The sequence below is a fragment of the Montipora foliosa genome, chromosome 5, assembly GCF_036669935.1.
Source record: "Montipora foliosa isolate CH-2021 chromosome 5, ASM3666993v2, whole genome shotgun sequence".
Taxonomy (NCBI): Eukaryota; Metazoa; Cnidaria; class Anthozoa; order Scleractinia; family Acroporidae; genus Montipora; species Montipora foliosa.
In genome coordinates this window covers 32,239,419-32,246,918 of record NC_090873.1, presented here as the reverse complement: position 1 = coordinate 32,246,918, position 7,500 = coordinate 32,239,419, and the positions used below count along the sequence as shown (strand labels likewise).

The following is a 7,500-nucleotide window of genomic DNA, read 5'->3' as shown; positions in this document are numbered from 1 at the left end:
TTTTTTTCTTCAGATTTTGAAAGTGCGACTGCTAACACTTGATTGGTTAAAAAAATTAAGCTTTGATTTTTAACCAAAGGTTGTTTACTTTGAGTGTAAGTTTTGGACTTCACGGTCCGATGTAGGTTAGATATGTATGTAGAGAACCATACAATACAACAAGAGAAATCAATTAGCGCATACTGCAAAGCCAAGGACTTTGACTGTAAGTAGTGTCTGACTTTGTAGAATCACCCGATTCATCGTCCAAGATGCCGCGACACATCCGGCACTTTGATGTGATGTACGCGCGTAAATGCAAAGTAAATGTTGCCAGATTTCTAATTTCGAGATTCTCGCCTTTAGAAACTGGTTTATGTGACACGTATTTGTATCCTTTGCGATAATGTTGAATTGCCCCTGATGAAGATACTACACATGAGTGTCAAAAAGTTGGCTCTTTGAATCATTTGTAACTTTCTGAGCTACATTCAAGTTTCTTCAAACCAGAATAACATCAAACTATGCCTGAAAGTCTACATGAATCTTCAAATTAATAACCTGATCAACAACAACACCTAGAAATTTTGTACTCTAAACTTGTTCAATCACACGATCTAAATCACTCGGCATAGGTCTGAAAACTATGAGTTTGGTTTTCTCAATATTAAGAGACCTAAACTAGCGCGAGAAAGTTTCAAGTTCAATGTTCATTCAATTCTTCAATTAAGGCGCTTGGATCACAATGCTTAAAGAAGAAATTGCGGTCGTCAGAAAAGAAAAAAAAAACCTTTTATTGAAGCAATTCCCCGAGAAAAATCATCAATATAGATAACGAAGTATAACGGATCGACTATCATCGAGCGTTCCCTGTTGCGATCCCGCATAATTTATTTGGACTAAGTGTTTTCGCTTATTGCATGAGATGTGGAGGAACCCTCAAGGAAACCGATTGCCTACTAAACAATATTTTGGTAGCTTCCAAATATTTCAAAACACGATTGTTCACAGCTCCTTCAAAGAATTTTGATAAAACATTAACTGGAAGCACTAGTGTTCAATATTGATTAAATATTGATGACAATATATAGTCCCCAGATGCCTCCTAAATGTCTTAAGTTAGTTTTGAGGTCAATTCTTTATTGCAACTTGTGTAATACAGTTTTTGGCATATGACTGTAGCAACAAAAAAGAAACCATTAAGAAACAGATGTAAAGTGGATAACGAAAAATATGAAAAGCAACTGAAACTGAAACCAATTCTCCCAAAGATTGCTCCAGATGGAGGGAAAACCAATGAAGATATATTGCCGGCAGCCAGATGTAAAGCCAACATGGATAATTCAAGTTTCGTTTGGCGTTTGCCAGTAAGGGCAAAAAAAAAAAACTTACTAGAAGAAATAGTTGTTCAAGATGTGAGGGGTCAAGGGAATTTAAAAACGGTTTTGTCATATTTTAGAAACAAAAAGAAAAGTCCGTTTGAAAGGTATTGTGAATGAGCTGCACAGTACGGTCCAGAACCTTACGGAAACTCTTGTTAAGGAAGTCAATATTGCCTGTAAAGAATCTGTAGTTGATCAGACTCTGATGATATTTCCTTTTAGAGATTCCTCGTTTTAGAGATTCTCCATTGTCAGTTTCCCTTCTTCTCAATTTCGCGTTCCCTGTTTTGGACAACCGTCTTTATTTAACATGATTTTCTATCTTCTATCCCGCATTTTTTGTCTTGCATTTTCCAACAAGGATCTTTCATATTTTATCACACATTTTCCAACTCGCATCACGCATTTTTATCTCGAGTCACGCGATTTTTAACTCGCATCTCTCATGCCGTATGTCTCCTACAAGCTTATAAATAGTCATGACTAAGTAAACATGAAAACGAACACTTCCCAGACACAACGTACATGTAGTAACGAGATGGAAAATACAACTTTACACCAATTAATGTCGCAATAAAGCTCCATCGCAAGATGAAACTTGACAGGAACTGACAAATTAGCTTCGTTTAGCGACCAGCTGTGCGTGCTAATGAATATTACGACTAAAGTTTTTTTCAATAATTGCTGGCAATTTCATATTTGGTAACTTTATTTGACACTAAAGGGAATGTGACTCATGGTTAACATGTAAAACTGTTAAATAGTTCCTCGCTGCAGAAGTTTAATCCCAAGGACTGAGCCGTAGAAGTAATTTTTAATTATAGATTCTAGTAGCTTGGTGAATAGGTTACTTTACTAACCCTTGAAATTTAGTATTTGTAGTAATTTAGTATATTTACAACAAGAAGGGAAAACAAACTAATCTATCTATTGAATAATCATGTTTGCCTGCGATGTCCAGTGGATAACGATAATAATGAAGAACAAATATAAAGTCAATTTCTCCCAAAGACTGTTGGAGATGGAGAAAAAAAACACTGAAAATATATTGACCCTGAAGCCAGATAGCCAGATCAAGTTCAAGCAACAGGGATGAACTTAAGTTTCCTTTACCTTTTGCCAGTAAATGCAAAAAAGAACTAGCTATGTTTGGCAATTTGTCGCAGTTTCCGCTAGGAGGAAAATTGTCGTTCAAGATGATGGCCTTTAATGTAAGTTCATTTATTTTTTTTCGCATTCTACCAACCAAAAGAAAAGCCCGCTGAAAAGGTATTGTGCAGTTCAGGACCTTCCAGAAACTCTTGATTGTAAAGGATTTGTAGTAAGTCAGATCTTTAATAATTCTTCCTTTTAAGGCTGGTTTTCTCTAGCCATGGAGTCGGAGTCGTATTCAGAAGCGCAGAGCGATACGATCTAGTGAAAATCAAACTGTCGGAGTCGGAAGCAGAACACCGATTCTGCTCATGACTCCGTTGCTAATAATCCAGTGAAAACTGCATCGCCGGAGTCGGCAGCAAAAGCGGAAGAATAAACCAATCACAATCTTCGATTCCAAGCATTGTGATTGGTTGGTTCTTCCGCTTCTGCTTCCGACTCTGACAATCTAGTTTTCACTGGATCATAAGCCAACGAGCCATAAGCTGAGTTGGAAGAAATTGGAAACGTTCTGATTCTTCCGGCTCCGATTCCGTCGAGCTTATGACTCCGCTTACGACTCCGATCTTTGATTTTCACTTGGTCATAAGCGCTCTTAAGACTCCGACTACTATTCCGACTCCGTCGCTAGTGAAAACCAGCCTTTAAGGATCACCCGTCTTAGAGAATCCCCATTTTGGAATTTCCCCATTTTAGAGATTACCTGTTCTAAAGACTTCCCTCCCTCGATCCTCCATTACCTATTATGGAGAGCCGTTTCTATTTAGCATTTTCTACCTGGCATCTAGCACTTTTTTAAATCCCGGATTTTCCATATCTTGCATCTCGCATTTCCTAACTCGCCTCTCTCATTTTCTTTATCCCCCATTTTCTAACTCTTACTTCCCCAGCAAGCTTCCGTATTTGCAGGCCTTCATATATAATCGTGACTAACTAAAAATGAAATCGGACTAAACCCAGACAAAATGCAGTAACGAGATGAAAATGCAATTTTACACCAACGAATGTCGCGATAAAGCTCGCGAGATTAAACATCAAGGAAAGACAAACTAACTTCTTCTAGCAGCCAGCTGCTCGTGTTGAATAATATTAAAACTTAAGTTTTTCAATAATTGCTGTCACTTTAATGTTTCGGAACTTTATTTGAAACTAAAGGGTAAGATGACTCTTGGTTAAGATGTAAAACTGTTTAAAAGTTCCTGAGGGCAGACGTGTAATCCAAAGGACAGAGTGCTAAAATTAATTTTGTAAATTATAGGTTCCAGTGGCTTAGTGGCAAGAAGGAATTAGATATCTAATTCACTCTTGTGAACAGCCAGTTTATTTACCAACCCTTGAAATTTAGTATATTTAAAACAAGAAGGGAAAACATACTAATCTATTTATGGATTAATTATGTTTATCATTCGATGTATTTTTCCTTCCTTTTCATTGGCCGAGAGCCCACCACGTGACCAGCAAATAACTGCCAACAAATAGGTGTTTTGCTGCAAATAATATTCTGCTCATGCGCAATTGAAATCACGCTCTTATAAGAAAATGGCAGATTGGTTCCCCGAGCTGTCAGAGAATGATTCGACATCTTTGGTTGATCGAAAGAACAGTGAGAATACGAAAAAAGGAACAAAATTTCAACGTATTTCGAAAGTATCTCAAGGAAAGAAAGGTAGACGCGTGTCATCGACGCGAAGGACAATTTAGCGAATGCGTATGTACTGAAGAGATTTTATGCTGAAGCCAGAAAAAAGAATGGCGAGCTTTACACCAAAGCTTCACTTGTCGGGATACGCTTTGAAAACTGTGAAATTCTTCAGCTTTGTTATTTGGGATGAAATCAAGTTTCCTTTACCTGATGGCAGTAAATGCAAAAAGAACTTGCTAAGTTTTGTAATTTCTTACAGTCTCCGCTAGAAGGCAAATTGTCGTTCAAGACAATGGCGTTTAAAGCCTTTTTTTTTTACATTCTACCAAGCAAAAGAGCCCGCTGAAAAAGTACTGTGCAGTTCAGAACCTTACAGAAACTCTTGTTAAGAGAGCAAATATTGTGAAGGATTTGCTGTAGATCAGGCCTCGGTTGTTCAAAAGGTGGATTGCGTTATCCATCCGATAAATCACTATCCAGCAGATAAACACTAGCAAACCAAGTGAAATTCCATGGAAATTAATCTACTATCAAACTTTTTTGGAAACTTGGCATAATTAACATTCATGATATGAACATAAAAAAAATTCAATAAAAAAATGGGGTCACTGTGCTTGTTTACGCGTCAGCAGGCTCCTAAAATGGAGTATTTTTACTGTTTTCGCGTTAAAAATTCGAATCACCTTCATACAGAATTAAGTCTTGGTTACTTCAAAGACACAAAATGTTATTTTGAAAATAAAGCTTCTTTTATTTACATAAGCAGTAATGCTTCATTTTCGCCGACTTTGATTTCCTGGTTGTGGAAATAGTGCACTTTTTGGGACAGTTCCGTGGTTAGCTTGAAGTCCTCGCCTTGGGTAAAATACACCCATTGCGGAACTGTTTTCCAAAAAAAATTCATGTTCTATTATCAAACTTTTTTTCTTCTTCAAATATGTTCTTTATTAGACTGTTCTTCGCAAATACCTGAAAAAAAATCGGGGGTCATCGTGCTCGTTTGAGAGAATATGAGCATTTATTTCGCTATCGGGTTTAATTTGAGCGAAATCTCTTACGTTTTGTATGGGCACGTGCTCATGTGCGCGCGCTAATGACGCGAAAATCGTGCGCAGTAGGGATGCGCAACGCAATACTAATAACCTTAAGTTATCCAGTGGGTAGCGCTATCGACCCTTCGAACAACTGGGCCCAGATCTTTAATAATTCTTCCTGTTAAGGATCACCAGTCTTAGAGATTCCCCATTTTGGAATTTCCCCGTTTTAGAGAATCCCTATTTTAAAGACTTCCCTCCCTCAATTTTAAAAAAATATTCTTGACCCTAAATGCATTCTTTCAATTTTTTTTACTTATACTTGATTGTAAGAAGACCTGTTTCAATCAATATTATTTAACTAAACAATTATTTGATTGGCATGATTTTAAAGCATTTTGAATTGTTCACTGGGTCTTATCCCGTTTCGCACACCAAAAATTCTGTCTTGCCTTCCCAAGACCTCACAGAAGAAAAATGTTCCATATAGCTTCCTCTTTTAATTTGGTCTTTTTCTCAAGGAGCGTTCTTTCGACAGAGGTGCAACCATATGAATCTTCCGACGCATTGCACCAAAAATACAACTGAAAATCAACACGTGGTACAGTCCTTAATACTTATCATGTATTTGATTTAATAAGAAGATACTGCCAATCGTGAACTGGCCAACGTTCTTAACTGGTTAAATGCTTAGAAGTAATATGACTTTTGTCTTTAAGTGAGCTCTAATTGGTCGACTATTTTGTAAGCACTAATAACCTTGAATTTCTTTGGTAGCTTGTGGGTTTTGCCTATTCCTAACTAATATGCAACTTGTATGTTTGTATGTCCTCATCCGGATAGTACCTTTGAATGAGATCTGAATCATTTTGTATAATCCAAGTAATACAAATACCTTAAGTGAAACTCTATATTTCTTACGAGGATCGCCGGAGTCATTTGCTTTAGCGCTGGATTTTTTGCCGCACATCACCACGTTGTAAACGTGTTTTTAAATGACCGTGGCAACTATCTATTGTAAGAGTTATACATCAAAGATCCAACTTGAAGAGCACTAAGACCACAAAAAAATGTAAAGAGCGTTTAAATGGTAAAAGAGTAGTTTGCTAGAAGCTTTGAAAATCAGTCTTCAAGTTTGTCCTAACATCACCCTTTTGAACAAGATACATCCTATTTAGGTTAGATATGTATGTAGAAAACCATACAATACAACAAGAGAGATGGAGATAAATTAGCGCATAATGCAAAGCCAAGAGTGACTGACTGTAAGTAGTGTCCGACTTTGTAGAATCACCGACTCATCGTCCACAATGCCGCGACACAAACTCTCAGTTGATCTCCCTCGATTCCCGTTCCCTGTTTTGGACAGCCTTTTTTATTTAATATTTTCTACCTTGCATCCCGCATTTTTTATCTTGCACTTTCTAACTAGGATCTTTCATATTTTATCACACATTTTCTACCTCGCATTTCGCATTTTTCATCTCGCATTTTCTAATCCTTATCACTCATTTTCTCTCTTGCGTCAAGAGTTTTCTAACTCGCATCTCTCATGCCGCATATCCGCTACAAGCTTATGTACTTTAAAGGCTTCCACAGATAATCACAACTATTAGTAACTAAAGATAAATCGAACACATCCCAGACACAATGTAGTAACGAGATGAAAAATGCAACTTTACGCCAGCGAATGTCGCGATAAGGCACCATCGAAAGATGAATAAACACGGAAAAACAAATTAGTTTTAGCGGCCAGCTCTGCGTGTTAATAAAAAGACTAAAGTTTTTTTCAATAATTGCTGTCAATTTAACATCATGATGATTTCGTAGCTTTTAATATTTGAAACTAAAAGGTAACTTAAAGATGATTCATGGCTAACATGTTAAACTGTTTGTTACACATAAAATGAGAATTTAATTATTCCATAAAGATCATTTGTACTTAAATCTATACGCTTTATTTTCACATGTAAAAAAAAGCCTCTACAGCCAATCAGAATGGCGTACAGCTCTTTCACGTGTGGAAGTATAACCAATCAAAGATAGTGTAAAGGACTTTCCAAGCCAATCGAACGACAATTTTCCTTCTTCTTCTCGTGCATGTCGTACGTTGAAATTAAATTTGCATTTGGTTCTATTGTTAGTGAATTTTTGTTTCTAATTTGCGTTCAGAAAACTATTTCAAGGAAAATTCTCGTCTTATGTGTAATAAACAGCTCACGACATAGAAAGTGCTTTGTTCGGGGTTGTAGTCACAAACAACTCGTGAATAAAACCCCGTACGCCACGCCGCACTTTCTATGACGTA

The 7,500-nt window shown here is 37.0% G+C and overlaps 1 protein-coding gene and 1 long non-coding RNA gene across 2 annotated transcripts in view; both read right to left on the bottom strand.

Annotated features, from left to right (window-relative positions):
* The window catches only part of LOC138003125 (uncharacterized), a 315,129-nt gene that overhangs the window by 272,551 nt on the left and 35,078 nt on the right, over nt 1–7,500 (bottom strand). The window lies entirely within an intron of this gene.
* LOC138004427 (uncharacterized) overlaps nt 1–7,500 on the bottom strand; it is a 137,591-nt gene that overhangs the window by 129,085 nt on the left and 1,006 nt on the right. The gene's annotated exons all lie outside the window — the stretch shown is intronic.